Below are 23,926 nucleotides of genomic sequence, written 5' to 3' on the forward strand. Positions count from 1 at the left end.
AAGGGTTTGCTAGAAAGTTGCTCGACTGTATTTGTAGGTCACCAATCACGTTGTGGACTCCTTAAATGTTCTTCAAGTATGGGAAAACGGAGTCCACACTTAAAAAAAAAAAAAAAAAAAAAAAAAAAGCAATGTCATCTGTGACTGTATATGAAAATTGTGACCTGGTGTGACGTGAAACTGACGTCAAGTTTCACAGGTTTGGGGGATTAGCTCAAGTGGTAGAGCGCTCGCTTAGCATGCGAGAGGTAGCGGGATCGATGCCCGCATTCTCCAATGCTACCATTGGATTCCTTTTTCGCAGAGTTGAATGAATCATTTTTACCATCTGCCCGTGGCACCCACGGCCAAACCTAGGAGGCTTTCGACAGTGGCCAAAACAATCCTTCGATAGCTCAGCTGGTAGAGCGGAGGACTGTAGCTCTAAATTAGCAATCCTTAGGTCGCTGGTTCAATTCCGGCTCGAAGGAAGTTTTGTTTATCTTATCTCATACAGAAAGTTTTTCTCCAGTTTGCCTCGTGAATTCAAAACATAGTCAGCAAAATGGCTTTTACATGAGAGAGATGCTCAGCACCAATGCAAAAACTTCTCCAACTGTGCAACGTCTCTGGGTGGACTGCAAAAGGGTGCGACGTCCCTGGGTGGACTCGAACCACCAACCTTTCGGTTAACAGCCGAACGCGCTAACCGATTGCGCCACAGAGACCCAATGGACCACAATTTTTGCCTGCACCTTAAGCAAGGTCAGACACCGTTTCTTCAAATGATTTTCAACAATATGACTAAAGGAAACAGAAAAAAACAAAGAAATAATTGCAAAACACCAAGAATAATCTAGTTGCCAACAGATAAGAAATGGCTGATAAATTACACGACACAGACCAGAAGGCAGACAGTAATTAGACTTCGACTCTAAGCATCCAACACTACGAGCAGAGTGGCGCAGCGGAAGCGTGCTGGGCCCATAACCCAGAGGTCGATGGATCGAAACCATCCTCTGCTAAAAGGTTGTGTTTTATACTTTTCATCATTACATTGCATCCAAATGCTTCTGTCAACAGAAAGTTTAGTGTTATTGCAGAAAATGTCAAAAAAACGTACACTTCCGAAAGCGTTGGTGGTATAGTGGTGAGCATAGCTGCCTTCCAAGCAGTTGACCCGGGTTCGATTCCCGGCCAACGCATGTCTTGCTTTTCACCATTGGTGTTGCATTTATTCTCTTTTAATGTTTTGTGTTAAGGCTCATGCTCTACTCTCTTCTTACAGTTTAGCAACCACAGAAAGGAGGAAAAAAAAAGACCAGGAGGCCTTCACGACCTCTCAGCATTTTCGATAAACAAACCAACCCATAAAAGTTCAACGGTTCTCCTTGGGATTGTGCTACATCACAACTTTTTTCTACAAACTATGCAAGTTTTTTCACTGTCCCCGGTTTGATTCTCCATGTGCATAGAAAGGGTTTGCTAGAAAGTTGCTCGACTGTATTTGTAGGTCACCAATCACGTTGTGGACTCCTTAAATGTTCTTCAAGTATGGGAAAACGGAGTCCACACTTAAAAAAAAAAAAAAAAAAAAAAAAAAAAAAAGCAATGTCATCTGTGACTGTATATGAAAATTGTGACCTGGTGTGACGTGAAACTGACGTCAAGTTTCACAGGTTTGGGGGATTAGCTCAAGTGGTAGAGCGCTCGCTTAGCATGCGAGAGGTAGCGGGATCGATGCCCGCATTCTCCAATGCTACCATTGGATTCCTTTTTCGCAGAGTTGAATGAATCATTTTTACCATCTGCCCGTGGCACCCACGGCCAAACCTAGGAGGCTTTCGACAGTGGCCAAAACAATCCTTCGATAGCTCAGCTGGTAGAGCGGAGGACTGTAGCTCTAAATTAGCAATCCTTAGGTCGCTGGTTCAATTCCGGCTCGAAGGAAGTTTTGTTTATCTTATCTCATACAGAAAGTTTTTCTCCAGTTTGCCTCGTGAATTCAAAACATAGTCAGCAAAATGGCTTTTACATGAGAGAGATGCTCAGCACCAATGCAAAAACTTCTCCAACTGTGCAACGTCTCTGGGTGGACTGCAAAAGGGTGCGACGTCCCTGGGTGGACTCGAACCACCAACCTTTCGGTTAACAGCCGAACGCGCTAACCGATTGCGCCACAGAGACCCAATGGACCACAATTTTTGCCTGCACCTTAAGCAAGGTCAGACACCGTTTCTTCAAATGATTTTCAACAATATGACTAAAGGAAACAGAAAAAAACAAAGAAATAATTGCAAAACACCAAGAATAATCTAGTTGCCAACAGATAAGAAATGGCTGATAAATTACACGACACAGACCAGAAGGCAGACAGTAATTAGACTTCGACTCTAAGCATCCAACACTACGAGCAGAGTGGCGCAGCGGAAGCGTGCTGGGCCCATAACCCAGAGGTCGATGGATCGAAACCATCCTCTGCTAAAAGGTTGTGTTTTATACTTTTCATCATTACATTGCATCCAAATGCTTCTGTCAACAGAAAGTTTAGTGTTATTGCAGAAAATGTCAAAAAAACGTACACTTCCGAAAGCGTTGGTGGTATAGTGGTGAGCATAGCTGCCTTCCAAGCAGTTGACCCGGGTTCGATTCCCGGCCAACGCATGTCTTGCTTTTCACCATTGGTGTTGCATTTATTCTCTTTTAATGTTTTGTGTTAAGGCTCATGCTCTACTCTCTTCTTACAGTTTAGCAACCACAGAAAGGAGGAAAAAAAAAGACCAGGAGGCCTTCACGACCTCTCAGCATTTTCGATAAACAAACCAACCCATAAAAGTTCAACGGTTCTCCTTGGGATTGTGCTACATCACAACTTTTTTCTACAAACTATGCAAGTTTTTTCACTGTCCCCGGTTTGATTCTCCATGTGCATAGAAAGGGTTTGCTAGAAAGTTGCTCGACTGTATTTGTAGGTCACCAATCACGTTGTGGACTCCTTAAATGTTCTTCAAGTATGGGAAAACGGAGTCCACACTTAAAAAAAAAAAAAAAAAAAAAAAAAAAAAAAGCAATGTCATCTGTGACTGTATATGAAAATTGTGACCTGGTGTGACGTGAAACTGACGTCAAGTTTCACAGGTTTGGGGGATTAGCTCAAGTGGTAGAGCGCTCGCTTAGCATGCGAGAGGTAGCGGGATCGATGCCCGCATTCTCCAATGCTACCATTGGATTCCTTTTTCGCAGAGTTGAATGAATCATTTTTACCATCTGCCCGTGGCACCCACGGCCAAACCTAGGAGGCTTTCGACAGTGGCCAAAACAATCCTTCGATAGCTCAGCTGGTAGAGCGGAGGACTGTAGCTCTAAATTAGCAATCCTTAGGTCGCTGGTTCAATTCCGGCTCGAAGGAAGTTTTGTTTATCTTATCTCATACAGAAAGTTTTTCTCCAGTTTGCCTCGTGAATTCAAAACATAGTCAGCAAAATGGCTTTTACATGAGAGAGATGCTCAGCACCAATGCAAAAACTTCTCCAACTGTGCAACGTCTCTGGGTGGACTGCAAAAGGGTGCGACGTCCCTGGGTGGACTCGAACCACCAACCTTTCGGTTAACAGCCGAACGCGCTAACCGATTGCGCCACAGAGACCCAATGGACCACAATTTTTGCCTGCACCTTAAGCAAGGTCAGACACCGTTTCTTCAAATGATTTTCAACAATATGACTAAAGGAAACAGAAAAAAACAAAGAAATAATTGCAAAACACCAAGAATAATCTAGTTGCCAACAGATAAGAAATGGCTGATAAATTACACGACACAGACCAGAAGGCAGACAGTAATTAGACTTCGACTCTAAGCATCCAACACTACGAGCAGAGTGGCGCAGCGGAAGCGTGCTGGGCCCATAACCCAGAGGTCGATGGATCGAAACCATCCTCTGCTAAAAGGTTGTGTTTTATACTTTTCATCATTACATTGCATCCAAATGCTTCTGTCAACAGAAAGTTTAGTGTTATTGCAGAAAATGTCAAAAAAACGTACACTTCCGAAAGCGTTGGTGGTATAGTGGTGAGCATAGCTGCCTTCCAAGCAGTTGACCCGGGTTCGATTCCCGGCCAACGCATGTCTTGCTTTTCACCATTGGTGTTGCATTTATTCTCTTTTAATGTTTTGTGTTAAGGCTCATGCTCTACTCTCTTCTTACAGTTTAGCAACCACAGAAAGGAGGAAAAAAAAAGACCAGGAGGCCTTCACGACCTCTCAGCATTTTCGATAAACAAACCAACCCATAAAAGTTCAACGGTTCTCCTTGGGATTGTGCTACATCACAACTTTTTTCTACAAACTATGCAAGTTTTTTCACTGTCCCCGGTTTGATTCTCCATGTGCATAGAAAGGGTTTGCTAGAAAGTTGCTCGACTGTATTTGTAGGTCACCAATCACGTTGTGGACTCCTTAAATGTTCTTCAAGTATGGGAAAACGGAGTCCACACTTAAAAAAAAAAAAAAAAAAAAAAAAAAAGCAATGTCATCTGTGACTGTATATGAAAATTGTGACCTGGTGTGACGTGAAACTGACGTCAAGTTTCACAGGTTTGGGGGATTAGCTCAAGTGGTAGAGCGCTCGCTTAGCATGCGAGAGGTAGCGGGATCGATGCCCGCATTCTCCAATGCTACCATTGGATTCCTTTTTCGCAGAGTTGAATGAATCATTTTTACCATCTGCCCGTGGCACCCACGGCCAAACCTAGGAGGCTTTCGACAGTGGCCAAAACAATCCTTCGATAGCTCAGCTGGTAGAGCGGAGGACTGTAGCTCTAAATTAGCAATCCTTAGGTCGCTGGTTCAATTCCGGCTCGAAGGAAGTTTTGTTTATCTTATCTCATACAGAAAGTTTTTCTCCAGTTTGCCTCGTGAATTCAAAACATAGTCAGCAAAATGGCTTTTACATGAGAGAGATGCTCAGCACCAATGCAAAAACTTCTCCAACTGTGCAACGTCTCTGGGTGGACTGCAAAAGGGTGCGACGTCCCTGGGTGGACTCGAACCACCAACCTTTCGGTTAACAGCCGAACGCGCTAACCGATTGCGCCACAGAGACCCAATGGACCACAATTTTTGCCTGCACCTTAAGCAAGGTCAGACACCGTTTCTTCAAATGATTTTCAACAATATGACTAAAGGAAACAGAAAAAAACAAAGAAATAATTGCAAAACACCAAGAATAATCTAGTTGCCAACAGATAAGAAATGGCTGATAAATTACACGACACAGACCAGAAGGCAGACAGTAATTAGACTTCGACTCTAAGCATCCAACACTACGAGCAGAGTGGCGCAGCGGAAGCGTGCTGGGCCCATAACCCAGAGGTCGATGGATCGAAACCATCCTCTGCTAAAAGGTTGTGTTTTATACTTTTCATCATTACATTGCATCCAAATGCTTCTGTCAACAGAAAGTTTAGTGTTATTGCAGAAAATGTCAAAAAAACGTACACTTCCGAAAGCGTTGGTGGTATAGTGGTGAGCATAGCTGCCTTCCAAGCAGTTGACCCGGGTTCGATTCCCGGCCAACGCATGTCTTGCTTTTCACCATTGGTGTTGCATTTATTCTCTTTTAATGTTTTGTGTTAAGGCTCATGCTCTACTCTCTTCTTACAGTTTAGCAACCACAGAAAGGAGGAAAAAAAAAGACCAGGAGGCCTTCACGACCTCTCAGCATTTTCGATAAACAAACCAACCCATAAAAGTTCAACGGTTCTCCTTGGGATTGTGCTACATCACAACTTTTTTCTACAAACTATGCAAGTTTTTTCACTGTCCCCGGTTTGATTCTCCATGTGCATAGAAAGGGTTTGCTAGAAAGTTGCTCGACTGTATTTGTAGGTCACCAATCACGTTGTGGACTCCTTAAATGTTCTTCAAGTATGGGAAAACGGAGTCCACACTTAAAAAAAAAAAAAAAAAAAAAAAAAAAGCAATGTCATCTGTGACTGTATATGAAAATTGTGACCTGGTGTGACGTGAAACTGACGTCAAGTTTCACAGGTTTGGGGGATTAGCTCAAGTGGTAGAGCGCTCGCTTAGCATGCGAGAGGTAGCGGGATCGATGCCCGCATTCTCCAATGCTACCATTGGATTCCTTTTTCGCAGAGTTGAATGAATCATTTTTACCATCTGCCCGTGGCACCCACGGCCAAACCTAGGAGGCTTTCGACAGTGGCCAAAACAATCCTTCGATAGCTCAGCTGGTAGAGCGGAGGACTGTAGCTCTAAATTAGCAATCCTTAGGTCGCTGGTTCAATTCCGGCTCGAAGGAAGTTTTGTTTATCTTATCTCATACAGAAAGTTTTTCTCCAGTTTGCCTCGTGAATTCAAAACATAGTCAGCAAAATGGCTTTTACATGAGAGAGATGCTCAGCACCAATGCAAAAACTTCTCCAACTGTGCAACGTCTCTGGGTGGACTGCAAAAGGGTGCGACGTCCCTGGGTGGACTCGAACCACCAACCTTTCGGTTAACAGCCGAACGCGCTAACCGATTGCGCCACAGAGACCCAATGGACCACAATTTTTGCCTGCACCTTAAGCAAGGTCAGACACCGTTTCTTCAAATGATTTTCAACAATATGACTAAAGGAAACAGAAAAAAACAAAGAAATAATTGCAAAACACCAAGAATAATCTAGTTGCCAACAGATAAGAAATGGCTGATAAATTACACGACACAGACCAGAAGGCAGACAGTAATTAGACTTCGACTCTAAGCATCCAACACTACGAGCAGAGTGGCGCAGCGGAAGCGTGCTGGGCCCATAACCCAGAGGTCGATGGATCGAAACCATCCTCTGCTAAAAGGTTGTGTTTTATACTTTTCATCATTACATTGCATCCAAATGCTTCTGTCAACAGAAAGTTTAGTGTTATTGCAGAAAATGTCAAAAAAACGTACACTTCCGAAAGCGTTGGTGGTATAGTGGTGAGCATAGCTGCCTTCCAAGCAGTTGACCCGGGTTCGATTCCCGGCCAACGCATGTCTTGCTTTTCACCATTGGTGTTGCATTTATTCTCTTTTAATGTTTTGTGTTAAGGCTCATGCTCTACTCTCTTCTTACAGTTTAGCAACCACAGAAAGGAGGAAAAAAAAAGACCAGGAGGCCTTCACGACCTCTCAGCATTTTCGATAAACAAACCAACCCATAAAAGTTCAACGGTTCTCCTTGGGATTGTGCTACATCACAACTTTTTTCTACAAACTATGCAAGTTTTTTCACTGTCCCCGGTTTGATTCTCCATGTGCATAGAAAGGGTTTGCTAGAAAGTTGCTCGACTGTATTTGTAGGTCACCAATCACGTTGTGGACTCCTTAAATGTTCTTCAAGTATGGGAAAACGGAGTCCACACTTAAAAAAAAAAAAAAAAAAAAAAAAAAAGCAATGTCATCTGTGACTGTATATGAAAATTGTGACCTGGTGTGACGTGAAACTGACGTCAAGTTTCACAGGTTTGGGGGATTAGCTCAAGTGGTAGAGCGCTCGCTTAGCATGCGAGAGGTAGCGGGATCGATGCCCGCATTCTCCAATGCTACCATTGGATTCCTTTTTCGCAGAGTTGAATGAATCATTTTTACCATCTGCCCGTGGCACCCACGGCCAAACCTAGGAGGCTTTCGACAGTGGCCAAAACAATCCTTCGATAGCTCAGCTGGTAGAGCGGAGGACTGTAGCTCTAAATTAGCAATCCTTAGGTCGCTGGTTCAATTCCGGCTCGAAGGAAGTTTTGTTTATCTTATCTCATACAGAAAGTTTTTCTCCAGTTTGCCTCGTGAATTCAAAACATAGTCAGCAAAATGGCTTTTACATGAGAGAGATGCTCAGCACCAATGCAAAAACTTCTCCAACTGTGCAACGTCTCTGGGTGGACTGCAAAAGGGTGCGACGTCCCTGGGTGGACTCGAACCACCAACCTTTCGGTTAACAGCCGAACGCGCTAACCGATTGCGCCACAGAGACCCAATGGACCACAATTTTTGCCTGCACCTTAAGCAAGGTCAGACACCGTTTCTTCAAATGATTTTCAACAATATGACTAAAGGAAACAGAAAAAAACAAAGAAATAATTGCAAAACACCAAGAATAATCTAGTTGCCAACAGATAAGAAATGGCTGATAAATTACACGACACAGACCAGAAGGCAGACAGTAATTAGACTTCGACTCTAAGCATCCAACACTACGAGCAGAGTGGCGCAGCGGAAGCGTGCTGGGCCCATAACCCAGAGGTCGATGGATCGAAACCATCCTCTGCTAAAAGGTTGTGTTTTATACTTTTCATCATTACATTGCATCCAAATGCTTCTGTCAACAGAAAGTTTAGTGTTATTGCAGAAAATGTCAAAAAAACGTACACTTCCGAAAGCGTTGGTGGTATAGTGGTGAGCATAGCTGCCTTCCAAGCAGTTGACCCGGGTTCGATTCCCGGCCAACGCATGTCTTGCTTTTCACCATTGGTGTTGCATTTATTCTCTTTTAATGTTTTGTGTTAAGGCTCATGCTCTACTCTCTTCTTACAGTTTAGCAACCACAGAAAGGAGGAAAAAAAAAGACCAGGAGGCCTTCACGACCTCTCAGCATTTTCGATAAACAAACCAACCCATAAAAGTTCAACGGTTCTCCTTGGGATTGTGCTACATCACAACTTTTTTCTACAAACTATGCAAGTTTTTTCACTGTCCCCGGTTTGATTCTCCATGTGCATAGAAAGGGTTTGCTAGAAAGTTGCTCGACTGTATTTGTAGGTCACCAATCACGTTGTGGACTCCTTAAATGTTCTTCAAGTATGGGAAAACGGAGTCCACACTTAAAAAAAAAAAAAAAAAAAAAAAAAAAGCAATGTCATCTGTGACTGTATATGAAAATTGTGACCTGGTGTGACGTGAAACTGACGTCAAGTTTCACAGGTTTGGGGGATTAGCTCAAGTGGTAGAGCGCTCGCTTAGCATGCGAGAGGTAGCGGGATCGATGCCCGCATTCTCCAATGCTACCATTGGATTCCTTTTTCGCAGAGTTGAATGAATCATTTTTACCATCTGCCCGTGGCACCCACGGCCAAACCTAGGAGGCTTTCGACAGTGGCCAAAACAATCCTTCGATAGCTCAGCTGGTAGAGCGGAGGACTGTAGCTCTAAATTAGCAATCCTTAGGTCGCTGGTTCAATTCCGGCTCGAAGGAAGTTTTGTTTATCTTATCTCATACAGAAAGTTTTTCTCCAGTTTGCCTCGTGAATTCAAAACATAGTCAGCAAAATGGCTTTTACATGAGAGAGATGCTCAGCACCAATGCAAAAACTTCTCCAACTGTGCAACGTCTCTGGGTGGACTGCAAAAGGGTGCGACGTCCCTGGGTGGACTCGAACCACCAACCTTTCGGTTAACAGCCGAACGCGCTAACCGATTGCGCCACAGAGACCCAATGGACCACAATTTTTGCCTGCACCTTAAGCAAGGTCAGACACCGTTTCTTCAAATGATTTTCAACAATATGACTAAAGGAAACAGAAAAAAACAAAGAAATAATTGCAAAACACCAAGAATAATCTAGTTGCCAACAGATAAGAAATGGCTGATAAATTACACGACACAGACCAGAAGGCAGACAGTAATTAGACTTCGACTCTAAGCATCCAACACTACGAGCAGAGTGGCGCAGCGGAAGCGTGCTGGGCCCATAACCCAGAGGTCGATGGATCGAAACCATCCTCTGCTAAAAGGTTGTGTTTTATACTTTTCATCATTACATTGCATCCAAATGCTTCTGTCAACAGAAAGTTTAGTGTTATTGCAGAAAATGTCAAAAAAACGTACACTTCCGAAAGCGTTGGTGGTATAGTGGTGAGCATAGCTGCCTTCCAAGCAGTTGACCCGGGTTCGATTCCCGGCCAACGCATGTCTTGCTTTTCACCATTGGTGTTGCATTTATTCTCTTTTAATGTTTTGTGTTAAGGCTCATGCTCTACTCTCTTCTTACAGTTTAGCAACCACAGAAAGGAGGAAAAAAAAAGACCAGGAGGCCTTCACGACCTCTCAGCATTTTCGATAAACAAACCAACCCATAAAAGTTCAACGGTTCTCCTTGGGATTGTGCTACATCACAACTTTTTTCTACAAACTATGCAAGTTTTTTCACTGTCCCCGGTTTGATTCTCCATGTGCATAGAAAGGGTTTGCTAGAAAGTTGCTCGACTGTATTTGTAGGTCACCAATCACGTTGTGGACTCCTTAAATGTTCTTCAAGTATGGGAAAACGGAGTCCACACTTAAAAAAAAAAAAAAAAAAAAAAAAGCAATGTCATCTGTGACTGTATATGAAAATTGTGACCTGGTGTGACGTGAAACTGACGTCAAGTTTCACAGGTTTGGGGGATTAGCTCAAGTGGTAGAGCGCTCGCTTAGCATGCGAGAGGTAGCGGGATCGATGCCCGCATTCTCCAATGCTACCATTGGATTCCTTTTTCGCAGAGTTGAATGAATCATTTTTACCATCTGCCCGTGGCACCCACGGCCAAACCTAGGAGGCTTTCGACAGTGGCCAAAACAATCCTTCGATAGCTCAGCTGGTAGAGCGGAGGACTGTAGCTCTAAATTAGCAATCCTTAGGTCGCTGGTTCAATTCCGGCTCGAAGGAAGTTTTGTTTATCTTATCTCATACAGAAAGTTTTTCTCCAGTTTGCCTCGTGAATTCAAAACATAGTCAGCAAAATGGCTTTTACATGAGAGAGATGCTCAGCACCAATGCAAAAACTTCTCCAACTGTGCAACGTCTCTGGGTGGACTGCAAAAGGGTGCGACGTCCCTGGGTGGACTCGAACCACCAACCTTTCGGTTAACAGCCGAACGCGCTAACCGATTGCGCCACAGAGACCCAATGGACCACAATTTTTGCCTGCACCTTAAGCAAGGTCAGACACCGTTTCTTCAAATGATTTTCAACAATATGACTAAAGGAAACAGAAAAAAACAAAGAAATAATTGCAAAACACCAAGAATAATCTAGTTGCCAACAGATAAGAAATGGCTGATAAATTACACGACACAGACCAGAAGGCAGACAGTAATTAGACTTCGACTCTAAGCATCCAACACTACGAGCAGAGTGGCGCAGCGGAAGCGTGCTGGGCCCATAACCCAGAGGTCGATGGATCGAAACCATCCTCTGCTAAAAGGTTGTGTTTTATACTTTTCATCATTACATTGCATCCAAATGCTTCTGTCAACAGAAAGTTTAGTGTTATTGCAGAAAATGTCAAAAAAACGTACACTTCCGAAAGCGTTGGTGGTATAGTGGTGAGCATAGCTGCCTTCCAAGCAGTTGACCCGGGTTCGATTCCCGGCCAACGCATGTCTTGCTTTTCACCATTGGTGTTGCATTTATTCTCTTTTAATGTTTTGTGTTAAGGCTCATGCTCTACTCTCTTCTTACAGTTTAGCAACCACAGAAAGGAGGAAAAAAAAAGACCAGGAGGCCTTCACGACCTCTCAGCATTTTCGATAAACAAACCAACCCATAAAAGTTCAACGGTTCTCCTTGGGATTGTGCTACATCACAACTTTTTTCTACAAACTATGCAAGTTTTTTCACTGTCCCCGGTTTGATTCTCCATGTGCATAGAAAGGGTTTGCTAGAAAGTTGCTCGACTGTATTTGTAGGTCACCAATCACGTTGTGGACTCCTTAAATGTTCTTCAAGTATGGGAAAACGGAGTCCACACTTAAAAAAAAAAAAAAAAAAAAAAAAAAAGCAATGTCATCTGTGACTGTATATGAAAATTGTGACCTGGTGTGACGTGAAACTGACGTCAAGTTTCACAGGTTTGGGGGATTAGCTCAAGTGGTAGAGCGCTCGCTTAGCATGCGAGAGGTAGCGGGATCGATGCCCGCATTCTCCAATGCTACCATTGGATTCCTTTTTCGCAGAGTTGAATGAATCATTTTTACCATCTGCCCGTGGCACCCACGGCCAAACCTAGGAGGCTTTCGACAGTGGCCAAAACAATCCTTCGATAGCTCAGCTGGTAGAGCGGAGGACTGTAGCTCTAAATTAGCAATCCTTAGGTCGCTGGTTCAATTCCGGCTCGAAGGAAGTTTTGTTTATCTTATCTCATACAGAAAGTTTTTCTCCAGTTTGCCTCGTGAATTCAAAACATAGTCAGCAAAATGGCTTTTACATGAGAGAGATGCTCAGCACCAATGCAAAAACTTCTCCAACTGTGCAACGTCTCTGGGTGGACTGCAAAAGGGTGCGACGTCCCTGGGTGGACTCGAACCACCAACCTTTCGGTTAACAGCCGAACGCGCTAACCGATTGCGCCACAGAGACCCAATGGACCACAATTTTTGCCTGCACCTTAAGCAAGGTCAGACACCGTTTCTTCAAATGATTTTCAACAATATGACTAAAGGAAACAGAAAAAAACAAAGAAATAATTGCAAAACACCAAGAATAATCTAGTTGCCAACAGATAAGAAATGGCTGATAAATTACACGACACAGACCAGAAGGCAGACAGTAATTAGACTTCGACTCTAAGCATCCAACACTACGAGCAGAGTGGCGCAGCGGAAGCGTGCTGGGCCCATAACCCAGAGGTCGATGGATCGAAACCATCCTCTGCTAAAAGGTTGTGTTTTATACTTTTCATCATTACATTGCATCCAAATGCTTCTGTCAACAGAAAGTTTAGTGTTATTGCAGAAAATGTCAAAAAAACGTACACTTCCGAAAGCGTTGGTGGTATAGTGGTGAGCATAGCTGCCTTCCAAGCAGTTGACCCGGGTTCGATTCCCGGCCAACGCATGTCTTGCTTTTCACCATTGGTGTTGCATTTATTCTCTTTTAATGTTTTGTGTTAAGGCTCATGCTCTACTCTCTTCTTACAGTTTAGCAACCACAGAAAGGAGGAAAAAAAAAGACCAGGAGGCCTTCACGACCTCTCAGCATTTTCGATAAACAAACCAACCCATAAAAGTTCAACGGTTCTCCTTGGGATTGTGCTACATCACAACTTTTTTCTACAAACTATGCAAGTTTTTTCACTGTCCCCGGTTTGATTCTCCATGTGCATAGAAAGGGTTTGCTAGAAAGTTGCTCGACTGTATTTGTAGGTCACCAATCACGTTGTGGACTCCTTAAATGTTCTTCAAGTATGGGAAAACGGAGTCCACACTTAAAAAAAAAAAAAAAAAAAAAAAAAAAGCAATGTCATCTGTGACTGTATATGAAAATTGTGACCTGGTGTGACGTGAAACTGACGTCAAGTTTCACAGGTTTGGGGGATTAGCTCAAGTGGTAGAGCGCTCGCTTAGCATGCGAGAGGTAGCGGGATCGATGCCCGCATTCTCCAATGCTACCATTGGATTCCTTTTTCGCAGAGTTGAATGAATCATTTTTACCATCTGCCCGTGGCACCCACGGCCAAACCTAGGAGGCTTTCGACAGTGGCCAAAACAATCCTTCGATAGCTCAGCTGGTAGAGCGGAGGACTGTAGCTCTAAATTAGCAATCCTTAGGTCGCTGGTTCAATTCCGGCTCGAAGGAAGTTTTGTTTATCTTATCTCATACAGAAAGTTTTTCTCCAGTTTGCCTCGTGAATTCAAAACATAGTCAGCAAAATGGCTTTTACATGAGAGAGATGCTCAGCACCAATGCAAAAACTTCTCCAACTGTGCAACGTCTCTGGGTGGACTGCAAAAGGGTGCGACGTCCCTGGGTGGACTCGAACCACCAACCTTTCGGTTAACAGCCGAACGCGCTAACCGATTGCGCCACAGAGACCCAATGGACCACAATTTTTGCCTGCACCTTAAGCAAGGTCAGACACCGTTTCTTCAAATGATTTTCAACAATATGACTAAAGGAAACAGAAAAAAACAAAGAAATAATTGCAAAACACCAAGAATAATCTAGTTGCCAACAGATAAGAAATGGCTGATAAATTACACGACACAGACCAGAAGGCAGACAGTAATTAGACTTCGACTCTAAGCATCCAACACTACGAGCAGAGTGGCGCAGCGGAAGCGTGCTGGGCCCATAACCCAGAGGTCGATGGATCGAAACCATCCTCTGCTAAAAGGTTGTGTTTTATACTTTTCATCATTACATTGCATCCAAATGCTTCTGTCAACAGAAAGTTTAGTGTTATTGCAGAAAATGTCAAAAAAACGTACACTTCCGAAAGCGTTGGTGGTATAGTGGTGAGCATAGCTGCCTTCCAAGCAGTTGACCCGGGTTCGATTCCCGGCCAACGCATGTCTTGCTTTTCACCATTGGTGTTGCATTTATTCTCTTTTAATGTTTTGTGTTAAGGCTCATGCTCTACTCTCTTCTTACAGTTTAGCAACCACAGAAAGGAGGAAAAAAAAAGACCAGGAGGCCTTCACGACCTCTCAGCATTTTCGATAAACAAACCAACCCATAAAAGTTCAACGGTTCTCCTTGGGATTGTGCTACATCACAACTTTTTTCTACAAACTATGCAAGTTTTTTCACTGTCCCCGGTTTGATTCTCCATGTGCATAGAAAGGGTTTGCTAGAAAGTTGCTCGACTGTATTTGTAGGTCACCAATCACGTTGTGGACTCCTTAAATGTTCTTCAAGTATGGGAAAACGGAGTCCACACTTAAAAAAAAAAAAAAAAAAAAAAAAAAACAATGTCATCTGTGACTGTATATGAAAATTGTGACCTGGTGTGACGTGAAACTGACGTCAAGTTTCACAGGTTTGGGGGATTAGCTCAAGTGGTAGAGCGCTCGCTTAGCATGCGAGAGGTAGCGGGATCGATGCCCGCATTCTCCAATGCTACCATTGGATTCCTTTTTCGCAGAGTTGAATGAATCATTTTTACCATCTGCCCGTGGCACCCACGGCCAAACCTAGGAGGCTTTCGACAGTGGCCAAAACAATCCTTCGATAGCTCAGCTGGTAGAGCGGAGGACTGTAGCTCTAAATTAGCAATCCTTAGGTCGCTGGTTCAATTCCGGCTCGAAGGAAGTTTTGTTTATCTTATCTCATACAGAAAGTTTTTCTCCAGTTTGCCTCGTGAATTCAAAACATAGTCAGCAAAATGGCTTTTACATGAGAGAGATGCTCAGCACCAATGCAAAAACTTCTCCAACTGTGCAACGTCTCTGGGTGGACTGCAAAAGGGTGCGACGTCCCTGGGTGGACTCGAACCACCAACCTTTCGGTTAACAGCCGAACGCGCTAACCGATTGCGCCACAGAGACCCAATGGACCACAATTTTTGCCTGCACCTTAAGCAAGGTCAGACACCGTTTCTTCAAATGATTTTCAACAATATGACTAAAGGAAACAGAAAAAAACAAAGAAATAATTGCAAAACACCAAGAATAATCTAGTTGCCAACAGATAAGAAATGGCTGATAAATTACACGACACAGACCAGAAGGCAGACAGTAATTAGACTTCGACTCTAAGCATCCAACACTACGAGCAGAGTGGCGCAGCGGAAGCGTGCTGGGCCCATAACCCAGAGGTCGATGGATCGAAACCATCCTCTGCTAAAAGGTTGTGTTTTATACTTTTCATCATTACATTGCATCCAAATGCTTCTGTCAACAGAAAGTTTAGTGTTATTGCAGAAAATGTCAAAAAAACGTACACTTCCGAAAGCGTTGGTGGTATAGTGGTGAGCATAGCTGCCTTCCAAGCAGTTGACCCGGGTTCGATTCCCGGCCAACGCATGTCTTGCTTTTCACCATTGGTGTTGCATTTATTCTCTTTTAATGTTTTGTGTTAAGGCTCATGCTCTACTCTCTTCTTACAGTTTAGCAACCACAGAAAGGAGGAAAAAAAAAGACCAGGAGGCCTTCACGACCTCTCAGCATTTTCGGTAAACAAACCAACCCATAAAAGTTCAACGGTTCTCCTTGGGATTGTGCTACATCACAACTTTTTTCTACAAACTATGCAAGTTTTTTCACTGTCCCCGGTTTGATTCTCCATGTGCATAGAAAGGGTTTGCTAGAAAGTTGCTCGACTGTATTTGTAGGTCACCAATCACGTTGTGGACTCCTTAAATGTTCTTCAAGTATGGGAAAACGGAGTCCACACTTAAAAAAAAAAAAAAAAAAAAAAAAAAAAGCAATGTCATCTGTGACTGTATATGAAAATTGTGACCTGGTGTGACGTGAAACTGACGTCAAGTTTCACAGGTTTGGGGGATTAGCTCAAGTGGTAGAGCGCTCGCTTAGCATGCGAGAGGTAGCGGGATCGATGCCCGCATTCTCCAATGCTACCATTGGATTCCTTTTTCGCAGAGTTGAATGAATCATTTTTACCATCTGCCCGTGGCACCCACGGCCAAACCTAGGAGGCTTTCGACAGTGGCCAAAACAATCCTTCGATAGCTCAGCTGGTAGAGCGGAGGACTGTAGCTCTAAATTAGCAATCCTTAGGTCGCTGGTTCAATTCCGGCTCGAAGGAAGTTTTGTTTATCTTATCTCATACAGAAAGTTTTTCTCCAGTTTGCCTCGTGAATTCAAAACATAGTCAGCAAAATGGCTTTTACATGAGAGAGATGCTCAGCACCAATGCAAAAACTTCTCCAACTGTGCAACGTCTCTGGGTGGACTGCAAAAGGGTGCGACGTCCCTGGGTGGACTCGAACCACCAACCTTTCGGTTAACAGCCGAACGCGCTAACCGATTGCGCCACAGAGACCCAATGGACCACAATTTTTGCCTGCACCTTAAGCAAGGTCAGACACCGTTTCTTCAAATGATTTTCAACAATATGACTAAAGGAAACAGAAAAAAACAAAGAAATAATTGCAAAACACCAAGAATAATCTAGTTGCCAACAGATAAGAAATGGCTGATAAATTACACGACACAGACCAGAAGGCAGACAGTAATTAGACTTCGACTCTAAGCATCCAACACTACGAGCAGAGTGGCGCAGCGGAAGCGTGCTGGGCCCATAACCCAGAGGTCGATGGATCGAAACCATCCTCTGCTAAAAGGTTGTGTTTTATACTTTTCATCATTACATTGCATCCAAATGCTTCTGTCAACAGAAAGTTTAGTGTTATTGCAGAAAATGTCAAAAAAACGTACACTTCCGAAAGCGTTGGTGGTATAGTGGTGAGCATAGCTGCCTTCCAAGCAGTTGACCCGGGTTCGATTCCCGGCCAACGCATGTCTTGCTTTTCACCATTGGTGTTGCATTTATTCTCTTTTAATGTTTTGTGTTAAGGCTCATGCTCTACTCTCTTCTTACAGTTTAGCAACCACAGAAAGGAGGAAAAAAAAAGACCAGGAGGCCTTCACGACCTCTCAGCATTTTCGATAAACAAACCAACCCATAAAAGTTCAACGGTTCTCCTTGGGATTGTGCTACATCACAACTTTTTTCTACAAACTATGCAAGTTTTTTCACTGTCCCCGGTTTGATTCTCCATGTGCATAGAAAGGGTTTGCTAGAAAGTTGCTCGACTGTATTTGTAGGTCACCAATCACGTTGTGGACTCCTTAAATGTTCTTCAAGTATGGGAAAACGGAGTCCACACTTAAAAAAAAAAAAAAAAAAAAAGCAATGTCATCTGTGACTGTATATGAAAATTGTGACCTGGTGTGACGTGAAACTGACGTCAAGTTTCACAGGTTTGGGGGATTAGCTCAAGTGGTAGAGCGCTCGCTTAGCATGCGAGAGGTAGCGGGATCGATGCCCGCATTCTCCAATGCTACCATTGGATTCCTTTTTCGCAGAGTTGAATGAATCATTTTTACCATCTGCCCGTGGCACCCACGGCCAAACCTAGGAGGCTTTCGACAGTGGCCAAAACAATCCTTCGATAGCTCAGCTGGTAGAGCGGAGGACTGTAGCTCTAAATTAGCAATCCTTAGGTCGCTGGTTCAATTCCGGCTCGAAGGAAGTTTTGTTTATCTTATCTCATACAGAAAGTTTTTCTCCAGTTTGCCTCGTGAATTCAAAACATAGTCAGCAAAATGGCTTTTACATGAGAGAGATGCTCAGCACCAATGCAAAAACTTCTCCAACTGTGCAACGTCTCTGGGTGGACTGCAAAAGGGTGCGACGTCCCTGGGTGGACTCGAACCACCAACCTTTCGGTTAACAGCCGAACGCGCTAACCGATTGCGCCACAGAGACCCAATGGACCACAATTTTTGCCTGCACCTTAAGCAAGGTCAGACACCGTTTCTTCAAATGATTTTCAACAATATGACTAAAGGAAACAGAAAAAAACAAAGAAATAATTGCAAAACACCAAGAATAATCTAGTTGCCAACAGATAAGAAATGGCTGATAAATTACACGACACAGACCAGAAGGCAGACAGTAATTAGACTTCGACTCTAAGCATCCAACACTACGAGCAGAGTGGCGCAGCGGAAGCGTGCTGGGCCCATAACCCAGAGGTCGATGGATCGAAACCATCCTCTGCTAAAAGGTTGTGTTTTATACTTTTCATCATTACATTGCATCCAAATGCTTCTGTCAACAGAAAGTTTAGTGTTATTGCAGAAAATGTCAAAAAAACGTACACTTCCGAAAGCGTTGGTGGTATAGTGGTGAGCATAGCTGCCTTCCAAGCAGTTGACCCGGGTTCGATTCCCGGCCAACGCATGTCTTGCTTTTCACCATTGGTGTTGCATTTATTCTCTTTTAATGTTTTGTGTTAAGGCTCATGCTCTACTCTCTTCTTACAGTTTAGCAACCACAGAAAGGAGGAAAAAAAAAGACCAGGAGGCCTTCACGACCTCTCAGCATTTTCGATAAACAAACCAACCCATAAAAGTTCAACGGTTCTCCTTGGGATTGTGCTACATCACAACTTTTTTCTACAAACTATGCAAGTTTTTTCACTGTCCCCGGTTTGATTCTCCATGTGCATAGAAAGGGTTTGCTAGAAAGTTGCTCGACTGTATTTGTAGGTCACCAATCACGTTGTGGACTCCTTAAATGTTCTTCAAGTATGGGAAAACGGAGTCCACACTTAAAAAAAAAAAAAAAAAAAGCAATGTCATCTGTGACTGTATATGAAAATTGTGACCTGGTGTGACGTGAAACTGACGTCAAGTTTCACAGGTTTGGGGGATTAGCTCAAGTGGTAGAGCGCTCGCTTAGCATGCGAGAGGTAGCGGGATCGATGCCCGCATTCTCCAATGCTACCATTGGATTCCTTTTTCGCAGAGTTGAATGAATCATTTTTACCATCTGCCCGTGGCACCCACGGCCAAACCTAGGAGGCTTTCGACAGTGGCCAAAACAATCCTTCGATAGCTCAGCTGGTAGAGCGGAGGACTGTAGCTCTAAATTAGCAATCCTTAGGTCGCTGGTTCAATTCCGGCTCGAAGGAAGTTTTGTTTATCTTATCTCATACAGAAAGTTTTTCTCCAGTTTGCCTCGTGAATTCAAAACATAGTCAGCAAAATGGCTTTTACATGAGAGAGAGATGCTCAGCACCAATGCAAAAACTTCTCCAACTGTGCAACGTCTCTGGGTGGACTGCAAAAGGGTGCGACGTCCCTGGGTGGACTCGAACCACCAACCTTTCGGTTAACAGCCAAACGCGCTAACCGATTGCGCCACAGAGACCCAATGGACCACAATTTTTGCCTGCACCTTAAGCAAGGTCAGACACCGTTTCTTCAAATGATTTTCAACAATATGACTAAAGGAAACAGAAAAAAACAAAGAAATAATTGCAAAACACCAAGAATAATCTAGTTGCCAACAGATAAGAAATGGCTGATAAATTACACGACACAGACCAGAAGGCAGACAGTAATTAGACTTCGACTCTAAGCATCCAACACTACGAGCAGAGTGGCGCAGCGGAAGCGTGCTGGGCCCATAACCCAGAGGTCGATGGATCGAAACCATCCTCTGCTAAAAGGTTGTGTTTTATACTTTTCATCATTACATTGCATCCAAATGCTTCTGTCAACAGAAAGTTTAGTGTTATTGCAGAAAATGTCAAAAAAACGTACACTTCCGAAAGCGTTGGTGGTATAGTGGTGAGCATAGCTGCCTTCCAAGCAGTTGACCCGGGTTCGATTCCCGGCCAACGCATGTCTTGCTTTTCACCATTGGTGTTGCATTTATTCTCTTTTAATGTTTTGTGTTAAGGCTCATGCTCTACTCTCTTCTTACAGTTTAGCAACCACAGAAAGGAGGAAAAAAAAAGACCAGGAGGCCTTCACGACCTCTCAGCATTTTCGGTAAACAAACCAACCCATAAAAGTTCAACGGTTCTCCTTGGGATTGTGCTACATCACAACTTTTTTCTACAAACTATGCAAGTTTTTTCACTGTCCCCGGTTTGATTCTCCATGTGCATAGAAAGGGTTTGCTAGAAAGTTGCTCGACTGTATTTGTAGGTCACCAATCACGTTGTGGACTCCTTAAATGTTCTTCAAGTATGGGAAAACGGAGTCCACACTTAAAAAAAAAAAAAAAAAAAAAAAAAAGCAATGTCATCTGTGACTGTATATGAAAATTGTGACCTGGTGTGACGTGAAACTGACGTCAAGTTTCACAGGTTTGGGGGATTAGCTCAAGTGGTAGAGCGCTCGCTTAGCATGCGAGAGGTAGCGGGATCGATGCCCGCATTCTCCAATGCTACCATTGGATTCCTTTTTCGCAGAGTTGAATGAATCATTTTTACCATCTGCCCGTGGCACCCACGGCCAAACCTAGGAGGCTTTCGACAGTGGCCAAAACAATCCTTCGATAGCTCAGCTGGTAGAGCGGAGGACTGTAGCTCTAAATTAGCAATCCTTAGGTCGCTGGTTCAATTCCGGCTCGAAGGAAGTTTTGTTTATCTTATCTCATACAGAAAGTTTTTCTCCAGTTTGCCTCGTGAATTCAAAACATAGTCAGCAAAATGGCTTTTACATGAGAGAGAGATGCTCAGCACCAATGCAAAAACTTCTCCAACTGTGCAACGTCTCTGGGTGGACTGCAAAAGGGTGCGACGTCCCTGGGTGGACTCGAACCACCAACCTTTCGGTTAACAGCCGAACGCGCTAACCGATTGCGCCACAGAGACCCAATGGACCACAATTTTTGCCTGCACCTTAAGCAAGGTCAGACACCGTTTCTTCAAATGATTTTCAACAATATGACTAAAGGAAACAGAAAAAAACAAAGAAATAATTGCAAAACACCAAGAATAATCTAGTTGCCAACAGATAAGAAATGGCTGATAAATTACACGACACAGACCAGAAGGCAGACAGTAATTAGACTTCGACTCTAAGCATCCAACACTACGAGCAGAGTGGCGCAGCGGAAGCGTGCTGGGCCCATAACCCAGAGGTCGATGGATCGAAACCATCCTCTGCTAAAAGGTTGTGTTTTATACTTTTCATCATTACATTGCATCCAAATGCTTCTGTCAACAGAAAGTTTAGTGTTATTGCAGAAAATGTCAAAAAAACGTACACTTCCGAAAGCGTTGGTGGTATAGTGGTGAGCATAGCTGCCTTCCAAGCAGTTGACCCGGGTTCGATTCCCGGCCAACGCATGTCTTGCTTTTCACCATTGGTGTTGCATTTATTCTCTTTTAATGTTTTGTGTTAAGGCTCATGCTCTACTCTCTTCTTACAGTTTAGCAACCACAGAAAGGAGGAAAAAAAAAGACCAGGAGGCCTTCACGACCTCTCAGCATTTTCGGTAAACAAACCAACCCATAAAAGTTCAACGGTTCTCCTTGGGATTGTGCTACATCACAACTTTTTTCTACAAACTATGCAAGTTTTTTCACTGTCCCCGGTTTGATTCTCCATGTGCATAGAAAGGGTTTGCTAGAAAGTTGCTCGACTGTATTTGTAGGTCACCAATCACGTTGTGGACTCCTTAAATGTTCTTCAAGTATGGGAAAACGGAGTCCACACTTAAAAAAAAAAAAAAAAAAAAAAAAAAGCAATGTCATCTGTGACTGTATATGAAAATTGTGACCTGGTGTGACGTGAAACTGACGTCAAGTTTCACAGGTTTGGGGGATTAGCTCAAGTGGTAGAGCGCTCGCTTAGCATGCGAGAGGTAGCGGGATCGATGCCCGCATTCTCCAATGCTACCATTGGATTCCTTTTTCGCAGAGTTGAATGAATCATTTTTACCATCTGCCCGTGGCACCCACGGCCAAACCTAGGAGGCTTTCGACAGTGGCCAAAACAATCCTTCGATAGCTCAGCTGGTAGAGCGGAGGACTGTAGCTCTAAATTAGCAATCCTTAGGTCGCTGGTTCAATTCCGGCTCGAAGGAAGTTTTGTTTATCTTATCTCATACAGAAAGTTTTTCTCCAGTTTGCCTCGTGAATTCAAAACATAGTCAGCAAAATGGCTTTTACATGAGAGAGATGCTCAGCACCAATGCAAAAACTTCTCCAACTGTGCAACGTCTCTGGGTGGACTGCAAAAGGGTGCGACGTCCCTGGGTGGACTCGAACCACCAACCTTTCGGTTAACAGCCGAACGCGCTAACCGATTGCGCCACAGAGACCCAATGGACCACAATTTTTGCCTGCACCTTAAGCAAGGTCAGACACCGTTTCTTCAAATGATTTTCAACAATATGACTAAAGGAAACAGAAAAAAACAAAGAAATAATTGCAAAACACCAAGAATAATCTAGTTGCCAACAGATAAGAAATGGCTGATAAATTACACGACACAGACCAGAAGGCAGACAGTAATTAGACTTCGACTCTAAGCATCCAACACTACGAGCAGAGTGGCGCAGCGGAAGCGTGCTGGGCCCATAACCCAGAGGTCGATGGATCGAAACCATCCTCTGCTAAAAGGTTGTGTTTTATACTTTTCATCATTACATTGCATCCAAATGCTTCTGTCAACAGAAAGTTTAGTGTTATTGCAGAAAATGTCAAAAAAACGTACACTTCCGAAAGCGTTGGTGGTATAGTGGTGAGCATAGCTGCCTTCCAAGCAGTTGACCCGGGTTCGATTCCCGGCCAACGCATGTCTTGCTTTTCACCATTGGTGTTGCATTTATTCTCTTTTAATGTTTTGTGTTAAGGCTCATGCTCTACTCTCTTCTTACAGTTTAGCAACCACAGAAAGGAGGAAAAAAAAAGACCAGGAGGCCTTCACGACCTCTCAGCATTTTCGGTAAACAAACCAACCCATAAAAGTTCAACGGTTCTCCTTGGGATTGTGCTACATCACAACTTTTTTCTACAAACTATGCAAGTTTTTTCACTGTCCCCGGTTTGATTCTCCATGTGCATAGAAAGGGTTTGCTAGAAAGTTGCTCGACTGTATTTGTAGGTCACCAATCACGTTGTGGACTCCTTAAATGTTCTTCAAGTATGGGAAAACGGAGTCCACACTTAAAAAAAAAAAAAAAAAAAAAAAAAAGCAATGTCATCTGTGACTGTATATGAAAATTGTGACCTGGTGTGACGTGAAACTGACGTCAAGTTTCACAGGTTTGGGGGATTAGCTCAAGTGGTAGAGCGCTCGCTTAGCATGCGAGAGGTAGCGGGATCGATGCCCGCATTCTCCAATGCTACCATTGGATTCCTTTTTCGCAGAGTTGAATGAATCATTTTTACCATCTGCCCGTGGCACCCACGGCCAAACCTAGGAGGCTTTCGACAGTGGCCAAAACAATCCTTCGATAGCTCAGCTGGTAGAGCGGAGGACTGTAGCTCTAAATTAGCAATCCTTAGGTCGCTGGTTCAATTCCGGCTCGAAGGAAGTTTTGTTTATCTTATCTCATACAGAAAGTTTTTCTCCAGTTTGCCTCGTGAATTCAAAACATAGTCAGCAAAATGGCTTTTACATGAGAGAGAGATGCTCAGCACCAATGCAAAAACTTCTCCAACTGTGCAACGTCTCTGGGTGGACTGCAAAAGGGTGCGACGTCCCTGGGTGGACTCGA

The 23,926-nt window shown here is 43.6% G+C and overlaps 65 non-coding genes across 65 annotated transcripts; 50 read left to right on the forward strand and 15 right to left on the reverse strand.

Annotated features, from left to right (window-relative positions):
- The first annotated feature begins 203 nt into the window (after positions 1-203).
- Positions 204-276, forward strand: TRNAA-AGC (transfer RNA alanine (anticodon AGC)). Its single transcript has one exon. It is a non-coding gene; the product is annotated as a tRNA-Ala (tRNA).
- Positions 277-384: 108 nt separating this feature from the next.
- TRNAY-GUA (transfer RNA tyrosine (anticodon GUA)) lies at positions 385-470 on the forward strand. Its single transcript is given in 2 exon segments — positions 385-421; positions 435-470. It is a non-coding gene; the product is annotated as a tRNA-Tyr (tRNA).
- Positions 471-633: 163 nt separating this feature from the next.
- On the reverse strand, positions 634-707 carry TRNAN-GUU (transfer RNA asparagine (anticodon GUU)). The gene has a single exon. It is a non-coding gene; the product is annotated as a tRNA-Asn (tRNA).
- Positions 708-1,112: 405 nt separating this feature from the next.
- TRNAG-UCC (transfer RNA glycine (anticodon UCC)) lies at positions 1,113-1,184 on the forward strand. Its single transcript has one exon. It is a non-coding gene; the product is annotated as a tRNA-Gly (tRNA).
- A 478-nt stretch (positions 1,185-1,662) lies between these two features.
- TRNAA-AGC (transfer RNA alanine (anticodon AGC)) lies at positions 1,663-1,735 on the forward strand. The gene has a single exon. It is a non-coding gene; the product is annotated as a tRNA-Ala (tRNA).
- A 108-nt stretch (positions 1,736-1,843) lies between these two features.
- TRNAY-GUA (transfer RNA tyrosine (anticodon GUA)) lies at positions 1,844-1,929 on the forward strand. Its single transcript is given in 2 exon segments — positions 1,844-1,880; positions 1,894-1,929. It is a non-coding gene; the product is annotated as a tRNA-Tyr (tRNA).
- Positions 1,930-2,092: 163 nt separating this feature from the next.
- Positions 2,093-2,166, reverse strand: TRNAN-GUU (transfer RNA asparagine (anticodon GUU)). The gene has a single exon. It is a non-coding gene; the product is annotated as a tRNA-Asn (tRNA).
- Positions 2,167-2,571: 405 nt separating this feature from the next.
- On the forward strand, positions 2,572-2,643 carry TRNAG-UCC (transfer RNA glycine (anticodon UCC)). Its single transcript has one exon. It is a non-coding gene; the product is annotated as a tRNA-Gly (tRNA).
- Positions 2,644-3,121: 478 nt separating this feature from the next.
- On the forward strand, positions 3,122-3,194 carry TRNAA-AGC (transfer RNA alanine (anticodon AGC)). Its single transcript has one exon. It is a non-coding gene; the product is annotated as a tRNA-Ala (tRNA).
- A 108-nt stretch (positions 3,195-3,302) lies between these two features.
- Positions 3,303-3,388, forward strand: TRNAY-GUA (transfer RNA tyrosine (anticodon GUA)). The gene is given in 2 exon segments: positions 3,303-3,339; positions 3,353-3,388. It is a non-coding gene; the product is annotated as a tRNA-Tyr (tRNA).
- Positions 3,389-3,551: 163 nt separating this feature from the next.
- On the reverse strand, positions 3,552-3,625 carry TRNAN-GUU (transfer RNA asparagine (anticodon GUU)). The gene has a single exon. It is a non-coding gene; the product is annotated as a tRNA-Asn (tRNA).
- Positions 3,626-4,030: 405 nt separating this feature from the next.
- TRNAG-UCC (transfer RNA glycine (anticodon UCC)) lies at positions 4,031-4,102 on the forward strand. The gene has a single exon. It is a non-coding gene; the product is annotated as a tRNA-Gly (tRNA).
- A 474-nt stretch (positions 4,103-4,576) lies between these two features.
- On the forward strand, positions 4,577-4,649 carry TRNAA-AGC (transfer RNA alanine (anticodon AGC)). The gene has a single exon. It is a non-coding gene; the product is annotated as a tRNA-Ala (tRNA).
- A 108-nt stretch (positions 4,650-4,757) lies between these two features.
- TRNAY-GUA (transfer RNA tyrosine (anticodon GUA)) lies at positions 4,758-4,843 on the forward strand. The gene is given in 2 exon segments: positions 4,758-4,794; positions 4,808-4,843. It is a non-coding gene; the product is annotated as a tRNA-Tyr (tRNA).
- A 163-nt stretch (positions 4,844-5,006) lies between these two features.
- Positions 5,007-5,080, reverse strand: TRNAN-GUU (transfer RNA asparagine (anticodon GUU)). The gene has a single exon. It is a non-coding gene; the product is annotated as a tRNA-Asn (tRNA).
- Positions 5,081-5,485: 405 nt separating this feature from the next.
- On the forward strand, positions 5,486-5,557 carry TRNAG-UCC (transfer RNA glycine (anticodon UCC)). Its single transcript has one exon. It is a non-coding gene; the product is annotated as a tRNA-Gly (tRNA).
- Positions 5,558-6,031: 474 nt separating this feature from the next.
- Positions 6,032-6,104, forward strand: TRNAA-AGC (transfer RNA alanine (anticodon AGC)). The gene has a single exon. It is a non-coding gene; the product is annotated as a tRNA-Ala (tRNA).
- A 108-nt stretch (positions 6,105-6,212) lies between these two features.
- Positions 6,213-6,298, forward strand: TRNAY-GUA (transfer RNA tyrosine (anticodon GUA)). The gene is given in 2 exon segments: positions 6,213-6,249; positions 6,263-6,298. It is a non-coding gene; the product is annotated as a tRNA-Tyr (tRNA).
- Positions 6,299-6,461: 163 nt separating this feature from the next.
- Positions 6,462-6,535, reverse strand: TRNAN-GUU (transfer RNA asparagine (anticodon GUU)). Its single transcript has one exon. It is a non-coding gene; the product is annotated as a tRNA-Asn (tRNA).
- A 405-nt stretch (positions 6,536-6,940) lies between these two features.
- Positions 6,941-7,012, forward strand: TRNAG-UCC (transfer RNA glycine (anticodon UCC)). Its single transcript has one exon. It is a non-coding gene; the product is annotated as a tRNA-Gly (tRNA).
- A 474-nt stretch (positions 7,013-7,486) lies between these two features.
- Positions 7,487-7,559, forward strand: TRNAA-AGC (transfer RNA alanine (anticodon AGC)). Its single transcript has one exon. It is a non-coding gene; the product is annotated as a tRNA-Ala (tRNA).
- A 108-nt stretch (positions 7,560-7,667) lies between these two features.
- On the forward strand, positions 7,668-7,753 carry TRNAY-GUA (transfer RNA tyrosine (anticodon GUA)). The gene is given in 2 exon segments: positions 7,668-7,704; positions 7,718-7,753. It is a non-coding gene; the product is annotated as a tRNA-Tyr (tRNA).
- A 163-nt stretch (positions 7,754-7,916) lies between these two features.
- On the reverse strand, positions 7,917-7,990 carry TRNAN-GUU (transfer RNA asparagine (anticodon GUU)). The gene has a single exon. It is a non-coding gene; the product is annotated as a tRNA-Asn (tRNA).
- A 405-nt stretch (positions 7,991-8,395) lies between these two features.
- TRNAG-UCC (transfer RNA glycine (anticodon UCC)) lies at positions 8,396-8,467 on the forward strand. Its single transcript has one exon. It is a non-coding gene; the product is annotated as a tRNA-Gly (tRNA).
- Positions 8,468-8,941: 474 nt separating this feature from the next.
- Positions 8,942-9,014, forward strand: TRNAA-AGC (transfer RNA alanine (anticodon AGC)). Its single transcript has one exon. It is a non-coding gene; the product is annotated as a tRNA-Ala (tRNA).
- A 108-nt stretch (positions 9,015-9,122) lies between these two features.
- On the forward strand, positions 9,123-9,208 carry TRNAY-GUA (transfer RNA tyrosine (anticodon GUA)). The gene is given in 2 exon segments: positions 9,123-9,159; positions 9,173-9,208. It is a non-coding gene; the product is annotated as a tRNA-Tyr (tRNA).
- Positions 9,209-9,371: 163 nt separating this feature from the next.
- On the reverse strand, positions 9,372-9,445 carry TRNAN-GUU (transfer RNA asparagine (anticodon GUU)). The gene has a single exon. It is a non-coding gene; the product is annotated as a tRNA-Asn (tRNA).
- Positions 9,446-9,850: 405 nt separating this feature from the next.
- Positions 9,851-9,922, forward strand: TRNAG-UCC (transfer RNA glycine (anticodon UCC)). The gene has a single exon. It is a non-coding gene; the product is annotated as a tRNA-Gly (tRNA).
- A 471-nt stretch (positions 9,923-10,393) lies between these two features.
- On the forward strand, positions 10,394-10,466 carry TRNAA-AGC (transfer RNA alanine (anticodon AGC)). Its single transcript has one exon. It is a non-coding gene; the product is annotated as a tRNA-Ala (tRNA).
- Positions 10,467-10,574: 108 nt separating this feature from the next.
- Positions 10,575-10,660, forward strand: TRNAY-GUA (transfer RNA tyrosine (anticodon GUA)). The gene is given in 2 exon segments: positions 10,575-10,611; positions 10,625-10,660. It is a non-coding gene; the product is annotated as a tRNA-Tyr (tRNA).
- Positions 10,661-10,823: 163 nt separating this feature from the next.
- TRNAN-GUU (transfer RNA asparagine (anticodon GUU)) lies at positions 10,824-10,897 on the reverse strand. Its single transcript has one exon. It is a non-coding gene; the product is annotated as a tRNA-Asn (tRNA).
- A 405-nt stretch (positions 10,898-11,302) lies between these two features.
- Positions 11,303-11,374, forward strand: TRNAG-UCC (transfer RNA glycine (anticodon UCC)). The gene has a single exon. It is a non-coding gene; the product is annotated as a tRNA-Gly (tRNA).
- A 474-nt stretch (positions 11,375-11,848) lies between these two features.
- TRNAA-AGC (transfer RNA alanine (anticodon AGC)) lies at positions 11,849-11,921 on the forward strand. The gene has a single exon. It is a non-coding gene; the product is annotated as a tRNA-Ala (tRNA).
- A 108-nt stretch (positions 11,922-12,029) lies between these two features.
- On the forward strand, positions 12,030-12,115 carry TRNAY-GUA (transfer RNA tyrosine (anticodon GUA)). Its single transcript is given in 2 exon segments — positions 12,030-12,066; positions 12,080-12,115. It is a non-coding gene; the product is annotated as a tRNA-Tyr (tRNA).
- Positions 12,116-12,278: 163 nt separating this feature from the next.
- Positions 12,279-12,352, reverse strand: TRNAN-GUU (transfer RNA asparagine (anticodon GUU)). Its single transcript has one exon. It is a non-coding gene; the product is annotated as a tRNA-Asn (tRNA).
- Positions 12,353-12,757: 405 nt separating this feature from the next.
- Positions 12,758-12,829, forward strand: TRNAG-UCC (transfer RNA glycine (anticodon UCC)). Its single transcript has one exon. It is a non-coding gene; the product is annotated as a tRNA-Gly (tRNA).
- Positions 12,830-13,303: 474 nt separating this feature from the next.
- TRNAA-AGC (transfer RNA alanine (anticodon AGC)) lies at positions 13,304-13,376 on the forward strand. Its single transcript has one exon. It is a non-coding gene; the product is annotated as a tRNA-Ala (tRNA).
- Positions 13,377-13,484: 108 nt separating this feature from the next.
- Positions 13,485-13,570, forward strand: TRNAY-GUA (transfer RNA tyrosine (anticodon GUA)). The gene is given in 2 exon segments: positions 13,485-13,521; positions 13,535-13,570. It is a non-coding gene; the product is annotated as a tRNA-Tyr (tRNA).
- A 163-nt stretch (positions 13,571-13,733) lies between these two features.
- On the reverse strand, positions 13,734-13,807 carry TRNAN-GUU (transfer RNA asparagine (anticodon GUU)). Its single transcript has one exon. It is a non-coding gene; the product is annotated as a tRNA-Asn (tRNA).
- Positions 13,808-14,212: 405 nt separating this feature from the next.
- On the forward strand, positions 14,213-14,284 carry TRNAG-UCC (transfer RNA glycine (anticodon UCC)). Its single transcript has one exon. It is a non-coding gene; the product is annotated as a tRNA-Gly (tRNA).
- A 473-nt stretch (positions 14,285-14,757) lies between these two features.
- On the forward strand, positions 14,758-14,830 carry TRNAA-AGC (transfer RNA alanine (anticodon AGC)). The gene has a single exon. It is a non-coding gene; the product is annotated as a tRNA-Ala (tRNA).
- A 108-nt stretch (positions 14,831-14,938) lies between these two features.
- Positions 14,939-15,024, forward strand: TRNAY-GUA (transfer RNA tyrosine (anticodon GUA)). The gene is given in 2 exon segments: positions 14,939-14,975; positions 14,989-15,024. It is a non-coding gene; the product is annotated as a tRNA-Tyr (tRNA).
- Positions 15,025-15,187: 163 nt separating this feature from the next.
- Positions 15,188-15,261, reverse strand: TRNAN-GUU (transfer RNA asparagine (anticodon GUU)). Its single transcript has one exon. It is a non-coding gene; the product is annotated as a tRNA-Asn (tRNA).
- Positions 15,262-15,666: 405 nt separating this feature from the next.
- Positions 15,667-15,738, forward strand: TRNAG-UCC (transfer RNA glycine (anticodon UCC)). The gene has a single exon. It is a non-coding gene; the product is annotated as a tRNA-Gly (tRNA).
- Positions 15,739-16,213: 475 nt separating this feature from the next.
- On the forward strand, positions 16,214-16,286 carry TRNAA-AGC (transfer RNA alanine (anticodon AGC)). Its single transcript has one exon. It is a non-coding gene; the product is annotated as a tRNA-Ala (tRNA).
- A 108-nt stretch (positions 16,287-16,394) lies between these two features.
- Positions 16,395-16,480, forward strand: TRNAY-GUA (transfer RNA tyrosine (anticodon GUA)). The gene is given in 2 exon segments: positions 16,395-16,431; positions 16,445-16,480. It is a non-coding gene; the product is annotated as a tRNA-Tyr (tRNA).
- Positions 16,481-16,643: 163 nt separating this feature from the next.
- Positions 16,644-16,717, reverse strand: TRNAN-GUU (transfer RNA asparagine (anticodon GUU)). Its single transcript has one exon. It is a non-coding gene; the product is annotated as a tRNA-Asn (tRNA).
- A 405-nt stretch (positions 16,718-17,122) lies between these two features.
- On the forward strand, positions 17,123-17,194 carry TRNAG-UCC (transfer RNA glycine (anticodon UCC)). The gene has a single exon. It is a non-coding gene; the product is annotated as a tRNA-Gly (tRNA).
- A 468-nt stretch (positions 17,195-17,662) lies between these two features.
- On the forward strand, positions 17,663-17,735 carry TRNAA-AGC (transfer RNA alanine (anticodon AGC)). Its single transcript has one exon. It is a non-coding gene; the product is annotated as a tRNA-Ala (tRNA).
- A 108-nt stretch (positions 17,736-17,843) lies between these two features.
- TRNAY-GUA (transfer RNA tyrosine (anticodon GUA)) lies at positions 17,844-17,929 on the forward strand. The gene is given in 2 exon segments: positions 17,844-17,880; positions 17,894-17,929. It is a non-coding gene; the product is annotated as a tRNA-Tyr (tRNA).
- Positions 17,930-18,092: 163 nt separating this feature from the next.
- Positions 18,093-18,166, reverse strand: TRNAN-GUU (transfer RNA asparagine (anticodon GUU)). The gene has a single exon. It is a non-coding gene; the product is annotated as a tRNA-Asn (tRNA).
- A 405-nt stretch (positions 18,167-18,571) lies between these two features.
- TRNAG-UCC (transfer RNA glycine (anticodon UCC)) lies at positions 18,572-18,643 on the forward strand. The gene has a single exon. It is a non-coding gene; the product is annotated as a tRNA-Gly (tRNA).
- Positions 18,644-19,109: 466 nt separating this feature from the next.
- TRNAA-AGC (transfer RNA alanine (anticodon AGC)) lies at positions 19,110-19,182 on the forward strand. Its single transcript has one exon. It is a non-coding gene; the product is annotated as a tRNA-Ala (tRNA).
- Positions 19,183-19,290: 108 nt separating this feature from the next.
- TRNAY-GUA (transfer RNA tyrosine (anticodon GUA)) lies at positions 19,291-19,376 on the forward strand. Its single transcript is given in 2 exon segments — positions 19,291-19,327; positions 19,341-19,376. It is a non-coding gene; the product is annotated as a tRNA-Tyr (tRNA).
- Positions 19,377-20,020: 644 nt separating this feature from the next.
- On the forward strand, positions 20,021-20,092 carry TRNAG-UCC (transfer RNA glycine (anticodon UCC)). The gene has a single exon. It is a non-coding gene; the product is annotated as a tRNA-Gly (tRNA).
- A 473-nt stretch (positions 20,093-20,565) lies between these two features.
- TRNAA-AGC (transfer RNA alanine (anticodon AGC)) lies at positions 20,566-20,638 on the forward strand. The gene has a single exon. It is a non-coding gene; the product is annotated as a tRNA-Ala (tRNA).
- A 108-nt stretch (positions 20,639-20,746) lies between these two features.
- On the forward strand, positions 20,747-20,832 carry TRNAY-GUA (transfer RNA tyrosine (anticodon GUA)). The gene is given in 2 exon segments: positions 20,747-20,783; positions 20,797-20,832. It is a non-coding gene; the product is annotated as a tRNA-Tyr (tRNA).
- Positions 20,833-20,997: 165 nt separating this feature from the next.
- TRNAN-GUU (transfer RNA asparagine (anticodon GUU)) lies at positions 20,998-21,071 on the reverse strand. The gene has a single exon. It is a non-coding gene; the product is annotated as a tRNA-Asn (tRNA).
- Positions 21,072-21,476: 405 nt separating this feature from the next.
- TRNAG-UCC (transfer RNA glycine (anticodon UCC)) lies at positions 21,477-21,548 on the forward strand. The gene has a single exon. It is a non-coding gene; the product is annotated as a tRNA-Gly (tRNA).
- Positions 21,549-22,021: 473 nt separating this feature from the next.
- On the forward strand, positions 22,022-22,094 carry TRNAA-AGC (transfer RNA alanine (anticodon AGC)). The gene has a single exon. It is a non-coding gene; the product is annotated as a tRNA-Ala (tRNA).
- A 108-nt stretch (positions 22,095-22,202) lies between these two features.
- On the forward strand, positions 22,203-22,288 carry TRNAY-GUA (transfer RNA tyrosine (anticodon GUA)). Its single transcript is given in 2 exon segments — positions 22,203-22,239; positions 22,253-22,288. It is a non-coding gene; the product is annotated as a tRNA-Tyr (tRNA).
- Positions 22,289-22,451: 163 nt separating this feature from the next.
- Positions 22,452-22,525, reverse strand: TRNAN-GUU (transfer RNA asparagine (anticodon GUU)). Its single transcript has one exon. It is a non-coding gene; the product is annotated as a tRNA-Asn (tRNA).
- A 405-nt stretch (positions 22,526-22,930) lies between these two features.
- Positions 22,931-23,002, forward strand: TRNAG-UCC (transfer RNA glycine (anticodon UCC)). Its single transcript has one exon. It is a non-coding gene; the product is annotated as a tRNA-Gly (tRNA).
- Positions 23,003-23,475: 473 nt separating this feature from the next.
- Positions 23,476-23,548, forward strand: TRNAA-AGC (transfer RNA alanine (anticodon AGC)). The gene has a single exon. It is a non-coding gene; the product is annotated as a tRNA-Ala (tRNA).
- A 108-nt stretch (positions 23,549-23,656) lies between these two features.
- Positions 23,657-23,742, forward strand: TRNAY-GUA (transfer RNA tyrosine (anticodon GUA)). Its single transcript is given in 2 exon segments — positions 23,657-23,693; positions 23,707-23,742. It is a non-coding gene; the product is annotated as a tRNA-Tyr (tRNA).
- The last annotated feature ends 184 nt before the right edge of the window (positions 23,743-23,926 follow it).

This window comes from Ranitomeya variabilis, chromosome 2, assembly GCF_051348905.1.
Source record: "Ranitomeya variabilis isolate aRanVar5 chromosome 2, aRanVar5.hap1, whole genome shotgun sequence".
NCBI classification, from domain to species: Eukaryota; Metazoa; Chordata; class Amphibia; order Anura; family Dendrobatidae; genus Ranitomeya; species Ranitomeya variabilis.